The sequence below is a fragment of the Sabethes cyaneus genome, chromosome 1, assembly GCF_943734655.1.
Source record: "Sabethes cyaneus chromosome 1, idSabCyanKW18_F2, whole genome shotgun sequence".
NCBI lineage: Eukaryota > Metazoa > Arthropoda > Insecta > Diptera > Culicidae > Sabethes > Sabethes cyaneus.
The window spans coordinates 10,141,930-10,157,321 of record NC_071353.1 but is presented as its reverse complement, the minus strand read 5'-3'; the positions used below and the strand labels follow the sequence as shown (position 1 = coordinate 10,157,321).

The window sequence follows — 15,392 nt, the reverse complement described above, 5'->3', positions numbered from 1 at the left end:
CGCTCCTACGCGACGATATATTTTTCTTTTGCGTGAATACTCTTTGTTGCTACAAGGGATGGTTCGATCACTTTGACTCAATTTTAATTCATTTGACAGTACCGTCTCAGCCGAGCAAAATATGACAATATCATGTATGGAACATTTGTAGAACTAGTTATTGTCTACAATTTTGCTGAATAAAGTTTTGCTGTATCTTTTGTAGTTATAGCTCTACAATGCTAGTATCTCATTAGTGACTAAGTGAACGTTCATTTAGTCACTAATGAGTTACTAGCATTGTAGACCCGTAACTACAAAAGATACAGCAAAAGTTTATTCAGCAAAATTGTAGATAATACCTACACGGTAAAAAATCGTCACGTCTATTTCAAGTGCGTTTGCACTTGATTCAGTCTGACACTTGGCACTACAAATTGAAGTGATTTACCTTTGATTTTCAGGTGATTCTCAATTTGTAATTATCACCACTGTCTTTATCCATTGAATTCGAAATTGTTTGCATTTCTCAAATGTCAAAAATGTGCATGTCAGTAAGAAACAGTCACAAACTCGCGGCAGCAGTGAAATTCTGCATTTTAAGTGAGAAGAATATTATCCAATAGAATCATTTATGTGCTCTTCAGAGTGAGTATAAAAGGAATTATAACTATGATTTAAATTTATTAATAACCATTTGGTTTTAAGGTCACGGAGCTGATTCCAAGTACCGGGCAGGCCAAACACAATGAAGATTGTCACATGCAACCGGTATTCACCGTTCGGAAACGTTTTTGCGGAGGGTGTAGTGCAACTGACGCTTCTTCATTATACATTACATGGTATTTATGTAAGGCATTTAAATTGTTAAAATTGTAATTTGCAAGCATTGTAAATAAAAAAATTATAATAAATAGTACCACTATCATTGACATTATTGACTTCAGTTTCAAACCACAGCAGATGAACAAAAATGTATAAAAACATTCCAATTGAAGTGCTTTTCTGTTGATTTCATCATGTTTTGTATTAATTCAATTCAAGAGATCTGCATTTCGGATTGAACTCTTTGGCAAGTAGTGCGAATTCAAAGGTAAATCACTTTTCTTCAACGTGATCTTTTTTTACCGTGTAGTTCTACAAATGTCCCTTACATAACTTTGTCCAATTTTGCTTGACTGAGACGGTACTGTCAAATGAACCAAAAATGAGTCAAAGTGATCGAACCATCCCTGGTTGCTACACGGGAATGATAGAATTCAGAAAATAAAACAAAACTGGGTATTAGACTACTTAATATAACGGGCGGCAGTAGTTTAGTGAGTAAAACATTCGGGTACCAACCGAAAGAGCGTAGGTGCGAGCCCCACCTGCCATTGCAGAACCCAATATGTTTTTGGTTAATGCCGACATTTCCAGTTCATCCAATTAATCATTCTTCGCAGACATTTCCATCCTTTCCAAATTGGATATCGTTGCTTGGAAATTTATTCTACAGGGTGGTAATAAAGTATATCCATAACAGTAGTCTGAAATTAGTCCAATTCAAATCCTTTTCCCTTTGCTTTAATTACTATTCGCAATCGTAGTTGAAAAACGTAATAGCTGGCATGCACAATATCCTGAGGTATTTCATTCCAACCATCTTTTTGAAACATTGCCTGAAAATATCCACAATCAATCCTTTGGTGCTCCCTAGTTTGCCTAGCATATAACCCCATTCATTGAAGTCAACAGTATTCAAATCAGGCGAAAACGCAGGTCACTCTTTCGAGGATATAAAATCCGGAAAATTGTCCTCACACCATGCCTGCGTAGCTTTCGCTTGGTGAGACGGTACAGAATCTTGTTAGGAGCGGAAGTGTTGCCCCCAGCGATATCAGAAATTTTATATGAATTGCGATGTTCCATTTATGTCAGAAGACGTAAAATTGCAAGATTTTTGCGAAGTGTGTATAGTTCTTCTGCCGACGTGGAAAATTTAGTGAAAAACCATTTGCAATTGAATTTTTTCTGGACTTCTGAGTATACATTAAAAAAACTGAACTAGTTACAAATGGTGATGGAAAAAAAACTACAAAAAATAATTCAATGGAACAAATTCTCTTTATTGAGTCTTCTGCAAAAATACTTTGACGCCCGACCGGAATCTTAGCCATGGCCGGCAAAAAGATGGATTTCGGCATATTCTTCAGCTCTTTCGTGGCCTTGGTAATCAGCTGTTTCTCCGTTTTGAACGTGAAAATTGATTCCCTGTTTGTTGCGGTTTGCCCAAAGATTTACTATCGGTCGCTGCTGCACAGTGGGACCATTCCGGAAAAAGGCGTTAAAAAGTCTTTTCTCACTTTCCTGACGTTTTTGAGTTTAGGTGTCTTAGGAGAAGTTTCATAAAAAAAGTATTCTGCACCTAATGACATTTTAATATAATTAGAGATTAAAGGATAACAAATTTGAAAAAAATAATTTTTTATAGGAACTAGATAGCATGGTCATGTGTTCGGCAAAGTTGTAGAACTTTGAATTTCATTAACCTTTACCGAAGATACTAAGTATCTGCATCATGTGGTTTGCGAGATATAATTGACTTTCTGTTATGACCCCCTTAAAATCAGTTTTTTAAACTTTTTGTACACAAAACCTCATCTAATAGGCTCGACATGTTCTACAAACTTTTTGATACTATCAAAATACGTAACTTTCGTAGTTGCGACACACAGAACAGGAATAAAACCGAATGTCGCACGTCGATTATTACGGTTTTCAACATTTATAATCGTAAACAAAAATAAATAGAAAAGGCACCTGTCAAATGCGTCATTTTCTTCCTAGGCCTAGCTAGCTCAGACGCTAAAGACTCTCAAATATATTAGGAGTATTCACGTAGCGCTTGCTATATAGCGTATACGGTGTATTCCGTGAATTTCGCTATTCACATAACAGTTTCTATGGAAATGGAATTAATTTTTTTTTACGCGCAAATGTACTTCTTCTTTATAATATGTATTACCGTCATCCGGGGATACTCGCCTCACCGGGGTTACTTGCAACACTATGGCGCATCGCGCTTTTGACAGCTCTTACGCATTTGTTTGTTAACATAACCATTTGTACCCAATTCCATTTTAAAGAAGGGACGTTTACCTATTGTTTAGTTAAGTTTAATTCATTACATCATTGTTTTGCTTGTTTTTATACGATTGGAAAGTAATACCACTTTCAGAGTAGGAAAAATGGATGTGCAAAGTTGCGTCAGTTCATTGACATGGAATTATTTTTTATTGTTTGGTTCCTGTACACAATAAGTGCATCATATAAGCTAACAAATAGCAACTTTGAGCTTTGTTTATATTTTGAACTTGGAGAAGAAACGATGCATTCGTGTTACTTCCAATATGGCGCGGCTTGCAGCACTTGTAAAAATGAAAATTATCGTCATAGACAGTATGTACAAAGTAAATTTGCATCTGTACGATGTTATTTTGTCTACCACCGTCTCCAGAAAAATTAAAATTGTGAAAAATTCCATGTGCCTTGAAACGGCAATTTGGAGTTCGCCGACATGCTGCGTTCTCACCGAATATCTTCAAAAAAGCGATAAACGAAATTGGGAAACAAAAAACGCCTCCAGTATCTCTTGTTTTACTATAAATATATTCAAAATATCTCAAAATAGTCATTCGCGGTTTGAAATCAGATATAAAATCATAAGAAACGCAAAATCAGAAAAGTGTTGCAAGTAACCCCGTTTACTGGGTAACTTGCAACACCCCTATTTTCGGTTCATTCTACAGATTCATTTAGTTTATATTTTTTCTTATAATCATAAATCAAAAGTACTCACCACTATACAAGTTTTAGCTACTTACACTTGGACCTAAACGGTATACTTTGAAAGTAATACTAAGTCAAAGTTCAAAAGTGTTGCAAGTATCCCCGGATGACGGTACCTGTAAAGCTATTTAAACACAAGTATTAAGTAACTCTAAAAGCTTTTGCTCATATTTCTGAACGACAATGTTTTGCGTAAAATTATGTTCACAGTGTTCCTTACTATTTACAGAGGAAGTATTAAAGCCCAAATAAAACGTATGTCTTCTATTCCGAGACTCACTCAAAATGTCGTGATGGTAACGTCACCAAGAAAGGTATTAATTAGTTCAACAGTTTACTGTCCCATGGGGTGTTACTAAGGCCACAGTTAGACGAAGGAAGCTGCACAAAACACTTTTAAAGTGCAGACATACGCAGTTTTAATACAATAGAGGAAAAAAAACCAGTAATCGATATGGGTTACTTAGAGTTTTCTGCAGTATCAGGTCTCAGCATCTGTGACTCGAGCAGCAAATTCCTATAGTAAGTGGCTAATGTTGTTTCTTTGACAACCTCCTGGAATCTCTCATCGCCTTTCGGTGCAACGTATAGCTCTTCCAGAAGTCATTTCCAGAACTATCAATGATAAACACAAATTATGACTGAGCCTGATTGTGTTCACAACACGAACAAATCACACTTCTTACTTCTACCAGCATAGAGCCGGGGTGGCTTTTGCCGTATCAAAAATTCCTCACCAGTGATTCACCACTGTACTCGGTCCTGGATTACTCGTCACCAATTCGTTGAGCGTCGGCTTCAACATGGTCGAGCCATCTAGCACGTGGGGTCCTTCTATTCCTGGTGACAGTGGGGTTCTTTAAGAGAACGGATGTCACTGCACAGTCGTCAAGCTCCGCACTTTCGCCAGGTGTGCGCTGGGAATATCTCGAAGTAGTGCCTGCATTTGTGGTTCATACGCCTACACCACTCTCAGCTTTCCGTTTATACTCTGCCAAAAATAATCCGAAACACCTTTCGTTCAAATATGGCAAGTGCACGTATGTATTACGTAAGAAAAGTTAATGTTTCAAATCCGTAGAGGACTACTGATCTGATTAGCGGTTTGTACATCGTCAGCTTTGTGCGGCGGCGTATGCTCTTTGATCGTAGCGTCTTACAGAGGGAAAAATAGACTCGACTTCCAGCTTGCATGCGTCGTTGAATCTCCTTACTGGTATTATTGTCGGCGGTCCCCAAAGATCCCGAATATACGAGCTCATCAACCCCTTCCAGTTCATCGCCGTCAATAGTCACTGTCCGTGGGAGGTAAACGTTCTCTGGAGCCGCTTCCTACCATATATTTCGATTTCGTTGCAATGATTTGTAGCCCAATACTCCTAGCCTCCGTTTTTAGTCTGGCGTAGATTACCTCCGCCGTCCCACGGTTTCTAGTAATAATGTCGAGGTCGTCTACGAACGCTAGGAGTTGGCTACTTTTGCTAATGATCGTTCCTCTCGCTTCGATGCCCGCTCGCCGGATCACCCCTTCAATAACGATGTGGAATAACATACAGGAGAGTCCATCCCCTTGCTGCAACCTTCTATGCGATTTGAAAGTACTCGAGAATGTTCCCGAAACACACATGCAGTGCTCGAAAAAATTGACAGCCCTGCATGGCGAATTTAAAATGCATTCAGCGCATACAGTTTTATCCCTGGTAGTATTTTTTATCTGTCAGCCCATGGGCATGGCTACTGAACTGCTGACAATATTTGTCTTTGTTAGTTTTCCACCCTTCAAAGTAATTCATTCGTGAATTGTAGTGCTGAATGATTGTTCGACACAACTGTCAGTCAGTTTTCTAACTCTTAACTAATATTTTACATCTCAAAGTTTAGTTTTTAAAACTGCCTGCTTTTTAAAATCAACCAAATCCTGGTTGAAAGAAATTAATAAAAACTTCGGAGCATTGTATACGTTTATTGTAATTTCATTTGCCATTTGATTCATATTTGATTTCAATCACGATTGTCGAGAGTAAAAGAATGTAGAGAACAACACGAATATGAACGCAAGTTATTAGCTCGAATCGTTGGTTTCGGGTTTTATCGAGTTATCCAACTGGTCGCTTAATAGCGAAACTCTGCGCTGGGTCCTTTTATGATGTCCACAAAGTGTCAGGGAGTCCTCAAACATCAGTTCTATCTGACGAGACAGGCAATGTCACCCTCCAAACACACAGGTAGAGCCCCAGGCATAGCCGTCACGCCTATGCCCGCAGGCAGAGGCGTTCCGACCTTGCGCGGACTCCACGAACTGACCGGAATGTCATATTTTAAATATAATGATGATGATTGATGATGATCGATGATGACGATGATGATGATGAGAGGAAAAATGATAGATCGAATTTGTAAATGTGCTTTTGACTTGTTGTACTACTTGAGTTGTAAAATGTAGTATAGTGAAGAAGTGGAGGATTCGTCAGCCCCGCCTAACACCGGTCCTCAACCGCGCGCCCACTATCAACTTTCCAACACCAACAACCACAAATTAACTATAATAGGAAAGACAAATTTCGGAGCACCAGTGGTTATCAACTTATCAGAGCAAATTCAATCTTTCATCTCCCCAACATTTGTGCTCTGTCCCAAAATACAAAGTGAATTGAGCGCAGCACAACCTGGACGTTCGCGGTAGTTGACAGAAGCTTTAAAATATAGAGTCGCACCCGCTTCCCAGCCCTTGAGATCAAAGAGCTAGTGCAGTATTAATAACGAAAATCCCTCGTCAAACCCCAAAATACGGCCGCTATAAACATTATTATTGTGAATTAAATGTAATATAGTATAAGAATTGACCTAATTTTTCCATCTGCTACCTAAGCAACTCTATTCCCAGCTAGCACCAACTCGTATATCAAAGTACGAAAACTATCGTAAATGTCTCCTAACAAACTCGAAATCGTAACTAAAGCTGGATAAAGTGGGATCAAGTTGATTTTCTGTCGTATATAGTGATCATGACTGACATACATACGATGTTCAGCACAAAATCGTAGAGTAGTACGGAGCGACTCGCGCTTAATCGGATATTATCGTATATAAATACTTATATAGTCGTAACGCTCAAAATTATTCGTAATCACGTATATCGCCTCCAAAATAGTACGGATATGCCAATTTTGCGCATGAAATACGATTTATTTAGCATGTATATCTGTACGTAATGCTGATTTTTACCTTTTTTATACATACGAAAATGCTAGCTGGGTTATTACCCGCAATCATTGTAGAGTGCTCCACCGGCATCCAAACCGGATCTGGTATCCCACTTACATCCCCTTACTAACCCTAAGCCCCCGGCCGACCCAATCAATCCGACATTTTTCGGAGATATTTGTGACAGCTGTGATAAATAGGGATGAACCGCAGAAATATGCATCTATTAATTGTCAGAGATCCCCGTACTGGAAAAAGTACTGGTAAGAAAAAGAGAACGTAGTCCTTATATTGTACGGGAGGGTATTCCCAGCACGCTAATAAATTCGGCATACATTACCTTTTTTTGTTGCGCTTTCCCAAATAAAAACTTTGCCGCTATATAACAATACTGAAACGAATGTAGCACTCATAAGCTTTAATGTGTTATAACTATTTTCATAAAAATGTAAGTAATTTGCTAAATTTTATTCAATAAACATCAAAACCATTAGACTAATCTCAAGTTTTTAGTCTTGACCTTGAAATGTGGTCATACATATATTAATATTTTTTTTTTTTTTTTGAAACGATGGTTCCCTACCGTCCCTTCATCAATTGTAGAACTATCGTTTCAAAAAAAAAAAAATCAAAACCATTGTTTTTCCACTGGCATGTAAACAGGCTGAAAAAAAACCAGCAGCAATCGCTTACGCGTATCCGCTCTTGATGATGGTTTGGAAAACACATAATAATGATCACGTTTACTGATTCTCGAAACTAAACAGCTGTGAATATGGTATCACAGAACAATTCTACTTCTTTTTATCACGGAAGAACACAAAAATTCCCTTCTGATATGAAAATATAAATCAATTTTCATTCACTAGCAATCTGCAGCATTTTCTTTTTATTTTAAGAATATTGTGCTCTATTTACACAACTACCAATGTTGCCTTACACAATGTTACTCCTGATACTATTCTATCGTGTTGGCATAGCTAATATTTGAGTGACAACCCCTTGCTTTTGGTGCTAGTGTATATTAACGATTCAATGATACACTAGCGCCAGCAGCAAGCTGTTGACAGACTTGTCACTGCAAAACTAGTTATCTTCAAAGAGCCGGTATATAGGCTATACCGACACGTTATACATCGGTCTCTCTTTTGATCTGTTTTTGAAAAGCATTTAATCCCTGTGCTGGCTTTTTCGGCCGGTCGGATTAAAAAAACACAAACACCACTATATAAAATGGGCTCAATTTAGCCGCAGCGACTTCATCACTTCTCACGATTATAACTCAAATTCAGTAGCGTTTTATTAAAACCAAAATACACGCCGATATTCAGTAAATATTATTCTATCGACTGGTATCTAGTCTCGAATAAATAAAGTTTCAACGTAATTCCTGAATATTGTTCAGGCTACCGCTAATGGGCTGGAAATACCCTCCCGTACCCTACGTCCATGATTTAAGCTGGTCTTCCACTACTTAGGATATGGTAAACAGTCGAAGCCGCAACATTTTTGCTTTTTAAATGTTGTGCTGTATACTTTTTACCGGGATTTCTTTGCAGTTCGTAAAAGTGTATAACGCGCTTCCGAAATGCTTTTTATTTCGACGCCATTTTAACACAAACAACAGACCACCAGGTAATCGACATAAAGTGTGTAAAAAGTTTTTATGTAATCTACGAGTAATCCTTCAATAGAGCACCACTCGAGCAGTAAGTGGTAAACTAAATCTTGATGTCCCTGCTAGCGCCGCTATGTAACTCCACCAAAAAGAAATATTGATAAAGGTACCTGGATATTTTTTGATGCATTTGGCAAACTATTTCTGGAGGGCACCATCGACAGATTTTACACACAAAAAATCGATTACTTCCTTCGAGCCTGTTAATCTGTTCTCTGTGATTTTAAGCAACACTGGAGAAGCATAAACAAAACAAAAAATACTGGCAAAAAGATAAAAGAAATGATTAGCCACGTCAGTTTGTCCGGAAAACCGTGTATTATTTGTCATAGCTGTTCGCACTCGACCGTATCGTATGCTGCCCTGAAATCCACGAAAATATGATGCGTGGGCACGTTGTACTCCCGACATTTCTGGAGGATTTCCTGAAGAGTAAAAGTTTGATCCGTAGTAACAGGGGCCCCATTAAGTCCACCTGGTACTGCCCTATAAAGTCTCTTGATGTTGGGGATAGACTTCGTTACAAAATCTGGGCGAGTAGTAGTAGTAGCAGGCGGCGTTGACCAGCGTAATACCGCGGGTAATTACAGCAATCTAGCGGATGTCCTTTTTGTAGATGCACAAACTAAATCTTTCATCACCTCCTCCCAAATGCTTACAATTATTCAGTGAAGTGCCCTTACTAGCGGTTCTTGGTCATTTTTGTAGCATTCTGCCATGAGTCGGTCCTTTCCGGCGGCTCTATTATTCTTCAGCTGACCTGTTTCTCGCAGGATCTTTTCGAGATCGGGAGCCGATACGCTGTTATCGTTTATATTCACTCCTCTTATCCAGTAACTGCTACCTCTTCATGGTGCTAGCCGAAATACGAGCAACCTTAGATTGGGTAACCAACCCCGATGGAAACTAAGGTCTTATAATAACAGGAAGGAGCATTAAATTACAAAATACATCGTCGTTTTTTTTGTTAATATTAAACTAATTTTTCAAGTGCGTCAACTAAGGCACACTGCAAACTTCATGCCCCAAGCGTCTCACAAAAACTTAACACAATATAAATAATTCAATGTGTATTTACTTTTTTTATATTGTATGCTAGTTATAGTAGGTATACAGGCATACCTCGATATAAGACAATTTATAATTTCTAAAAGTTGTCTTATATCGAAATTGTCTTATATCGAAACATGTTTTTTTTTCAAAAAAAATTTGCATTAGCGGTCGTCAGTTTTACTCTGTGTTATGTGTTAACGGTTTTTGAACTATTTATTATTGTTTGAACTATTAGTTTTTAACTATTTTTAAGGTTATTTTGAAATAATGAACATCTTCATGGCACCGATTTCAGAATGGAAAATCAGCTTTGGTATCGTTATCAGCTATGTCAAAGGGATTTGTTTCGATATAAGACAAAATTGTCTTATATCGAATTGTCTTATATCGAGGTTGTTTTATAACGAGGCTGTCTTATATCGAGGTATACCTGTAGTAACCTGTTCAAACCCTTAAATTTATTGGTTAAACCATTATTTTGTAATTAATGTTTAGGACTGAACATGAGCCCACCGCGTCGAATGTGGTGTTTGCACGGTAATAAACATCGCTGTAATTAAACGGCACTTCATTGCGGAAGCTCAGTTGAAATATGCCTTAATTCAGTGGCGCTCTACGAATGCAAATTGAGTAGATATAGATTAGATTGAAATCCGATTTGTTGTTGTTTGGAAAACAGCCATCGGCAGTCATCTAAATCATCGATAGCAACTATGGTACAGCCGAGCAAAACATCCTGGAACAAGGGCTGGCATGAAATACTTTAGCTATGGCAATTAGAATAACATCGGTTTTGTGGAAATGCAATTATTATTTTTGTTCAATTAGTGTAATATTGTTTGTGTGTGGTACCATTTGGGCGCTATGTTTATTTCTGAATTGAAACCCTCCGAATTAATCTTAAAATTAGAACTACGGTGAATAATATAAAAGTGTGCATTGGTGTTGAATCGGTATTTAATAAAACATTGCCTAAAATAATTATAATTGGCTCCCATTATAGTTTGGTTCGATCCGTGGATCCCCCAGCTTGGGTAAAGAGGAACGTTATACAAACTTAATAAGCGTTGCTTCAATTACACTCCCTTACCTAATTTCCCGATCTTTCCCCCTTCACGTCTTATCTCCTCTGAGATACTATCAACACCTTTGTTTCATTATTTTCTTCTCCCTGGTTCCCTCTGGTAACAGAAAATAATCCCAATCCTACAGATTCGATTGAACTTTAGGATCCAAATAGGTCTAATCTCTATGACACGAACATGTGGACAGAGGCCGTATTTTTCTTTCTTCATTGCAATAATCTTCCTTAATGAGCAGTTTAAAATTTAATAATAAACATAAAATATTTTAAACCACCCATTAGTTTGCCAGCGTTGCTCAACTTGTACCGTTTCCGAGGAGGTCCACTTTTCCGGTGAACAACTATCACGTGCCGACAATTTATTTTCTATCAATTTACCTTCCGGGTAGACAGCGCCGCCAAAGTACTCGGTACCGGAAAACAATCTCTCCTTCCGAAGAGGTCAGAAAAACAGCTTTCGCATGAACCGAACCGGACCCGTACCAAAACCGAGTTCTGATTCCTAATGATGACGATGGTGTAGATATATGGAATCGATTTGTCGGGTGGCGGCCGGGCGAAAGTTGTTCCTGTTCCGCTATCAAGCGAAGCGAGACGGCAGTTCGGTCAACTAAACTTAGTCGGTCGGTCTCTCCGGAACGTGCTCGGGATGGTAACTATGCTGAAAATAATTCATTTTGGGCTTACCACCACCGGAGAGCGAACATCGGCTGTTGGCCGATTTTATTTTATTTTGGGGGGGTTCGAAAGGTTCAGTTCTGTTGTTTATTCTCTTTTGTGGGCGTTATTTATGCCCGTTTGATTGGATTGGCTTTTTTTCGTTCGAGGTTGCCGCTAGGAAAAGGGACTTCGGGTATTATTTTACCCCTTGAAAAAAGGTAAAAGTTTTAAGCGCTAGTCGGTGATTTTTCGTTATATCGACAAAGAAAACCAATCGCATTTCAATTTGATGTTTATGGACGTCTGAGTCCGGCCATTCGATTCAATGATATGTTTTATGAATTATAGAATCACCAATATGGGCTTTTCAGCTTTTACCAAAACCAAGTTGATTTAAATTTTAGGTTCATATATTCATTCTTAATATGTTTATACATTTACTAGTAGCTAGTATTGAGTAATATATGTGGATGTTTATGATACGAAGCTGATGTCGTATGCGTGATATTTCTAATATATGTATGTAAGATTGTAAGTATAAGCATGAGTATGCAAGTGTATAGAGTACTGAGAGAAACTATCGTAGAGTTCTCAGAGATGACTAACCTGATTTTCAGGGTTTTAATTTCATTTGAAAAATATTTTCTTCAAGTAACAAATATAACTGTAAATCATGTGTTACTTAAACATTTAACATTCGTTTTTTGTGTGTGTTCCTAATTCCAATCATCGGGATAAGGAGGTTCATCGATGCCGTACAGATTTCCTTCCAGCCAGTACTCGGTTACCGAACGGCGAACCGGGATCGCTAGCAGATGCGTAGAGTTGATAATTATCTGCTCAAAGTAGTGCGGCAGTACGTCGTCACCCGTTCGAAACAATTCGATCATGGTTAGATATTCCCGCTTGAACAGAACATCCTCCGTACGGTAGTCGAAGATGAGCTTGATATCCTGAGCTTCCGGATAGGGACCAGCCGCCAGACGCCAGGAGTATAGCTTTTTATCACCTGAAAAGGAGCGTTTTTTGGCTTTCTATGCAGTGCGTTATTTCACAACCTAAACCTTGCAAGCGGCCTCCAAATTTCATTTCAAATGAAGAGCTGCCTAATATTCCAACCAGAACAAATAACAGTAATGTCTTCATTTTGAGCGATGCTTTCGGACTGCTTTTTCGCTAAAATTGAACATGCCAGACTGAGTGACAATTACTCTTATCTTATCCGGCAACGTTGTGGAATCGAAATCGATTATTAATCGGCGTTTGGTAAATGCATGAATGACTATCTTACCGAATACTAAACATATGTGATTTTTGGTCGATAACTAATAACTCATCGCACTGTATTCACGTGTATTATAAATTCGACAAATGACGCTACTAAATAAACAAGGGATAACAGCAATGACCTAGGCGTGATATTATTAAACAATGACGAAAATTACTATCCGTTTAAATCAATACTTGTCTATTGGTAAAAGAAATTATTAAATCATTTTCACGTGGGTATTTCCGACTTAGCCCATCGAATACCGTAAATTGTGACACTTCCGTATATTTCCGTCACAGGCTTTATGCTTGATACGTTCACTTGAAAGGCTCTACTGGTGTTCAAATTAGGATTCATTTTGTAGGAACAACTCTGCTCAAAAAAAGTACTAGATATAATTTAAACTATCAACAACCTAACGAGTAGCTGTTTGGCAAAATTACCTCCAGAGACACTTGAAAATCGGCAAACGTAATCTCTTCATTGGACACTGGGCTGGCTTCATAATCGAAGAATAAAGTCATATTGACTGGCACCGCTACTGGTCCACTACGAACATGCAGAACTTGCAGTACAATTTCCACTAGAACCAATGTCGTTTAGCTTACATTAATTAATCGGGTAGATTCGGAACACTTCATGAAAACCTACATTTATTTCGTTGACCGAGTCCCACCGAACAGGATGACCAAACCAACGTGCAGCTGGCTGCCAGCAGGAGTACACCGATCAGTCGCGTCATCGAGAACCTGCTTCAGTTCAGTTCAGTTGTCTTTGACAGTCGATCACCGACTGAATCACGGCATAACGTCAAGCATCGAATTTAATGTCAATTTCGGCGAACTTGTTTCATTTCGACCGATAAGATAGTCGAATGTCAGTCTCGTTCGGTAATCAGAGATGTTGATCAACCGACAGCGTGTTTGCTTTAATTACTTAAGATTGAATTTTTAATTTCTTTAATTCGTGATTTTTAGTCGCATAGTGAATACTTCTTCCCGCATGCAACAGTATTTGTCGATCAGGGGTATGAAAATGTCTTACTTCTTTTCATTGACCTTATTTTCTTGCAGGAGGAATGTCTTTTGCTTTCATTTTAGCAATTCAGATCTTCGGCACTTTTGTCGTATAAAAACCCCCCGTAATCTGAGAATGTCAAAAGTTAGTCATGGTTTACTATGATAAAATTAAAGAAAAATAACTTGCTCGTGTTAGTAGTTAGAGACATAATTTCTTACTTCAGAAAAGTTGTAGAAAATGTAAAAGCAAGCAAATTTGCTGAAGAAATAATATTTCTATCTACATCCGATGCAGAAATATAGAACATTTTCTTAAAAAGTTCTTTAAAAATTAGTTTTCTTACTTAACTTTTGTTGATTGCATTTTACAAAAACACATTGTTCTAGGTAATCATCGAAGTACTCAAAACACACGTTTTTGCAGAGGATCGCAAATATCTAGGTCTTTTACTTGCTAAGTTATCGAAAATTCAAGTGTTATATTTTCTTAGCTTCACATGCCTACTGGATCAAATGAGGAAAGTGAAAATATCTAGTGCTTCACCTTGAAGCTTAGGTTAAGTACTACAAACTTGCATAGGTGCCGCTTGTCTCCGCCCAACCATATGAGAGTATGGTAAGCATATGTTTTATGTGTTTTGCGTTCGCCGTAAGCTTAATAAACGTCCGCTTTTTTGTGTTAGTAGACAGAGACATGGTTTCTTCGGCAAAGTTGTAGAAAATGTAAAGGTAAACAACTGAAAAATGACATTTCTATCTATCGGGTGCACAGTTATAGAATATTTTCTTAGAAAGTTCTTCAAAAATAAGTTTTCCAAGCCTAACTTTAATTAACATGAACACTTTAGTCTAGGCAATTATCGAAGCGCTCAAAACACACGTTTTTGCAGAAGACCACCAATCTCTACGACCTTTCCTTACAAAGCAATCGCTTACGCATACTATTAAACCAAACTTATGGCGGTTATGTTAAGTTTATGGCGTACTCAAAACACATGAAATATATGCTTGCCGTAATCTCATATGGATGGATGGGAACAAGTAGCATCCATGCAAATTTATAGCACCTGACCTAACCTTTACGGTGAAGCACTGATTTAATATATCCACCTGCCCCAATTTATCCAATTGGTTCGTGAAGTTAAGGGAAAATAAAATTTAAATAAGCGATAACTTTGTAAAGAAAGGTCCAAGAGCTTCACGGCAGAAACGTGTGTTTTGAGTACAATATATTCTTGTAAAATGAAACCAACAAAAGTTATGGATGAAAAATTAATTTTTAAAGAACTTTCAAAGAAAACTCTCTGTATCTCTGCACTCAAAAGAGATAAAAATATAATTTCTTCAGCAAATTTGTTTGCCTTTATATTTTCTATAACTTTGTCGAAGAAACAATTTCGGTGTTTTCCAACACAAAAAAGTTATAATTTTATTTTTATCATAGGAAACCATGAGTAGCTTGCGACAGTTTTAGATTATGCAGGGTATTTTATTTCAACGAACAAAAGTTCCCAACTAAATCGCTTCTTCCACGGATTCCACGCTTACGAGCATATCGTCCACGTCCACATGACTATTGCGTCGACAGCTTCCGGGTAATCCCGCTCGAACCTC

At 37.9% G+C, this 15,392-nt stretch overlaps 1 protein-coding gene across 2 annotated transcripts in view; it reads left to right on the top strand.

Annotated features, from left to right (window-relative positions):
- Positions 1-15,392, top strand: part of LOC128732980 (tubby-related protein 4) — a 97,511-nt gene that overhangs the window by 14,986 nt on the left and 67,133 nt on the right. The gene's annotated exons all lie outside the window — the stretch shown is intronic.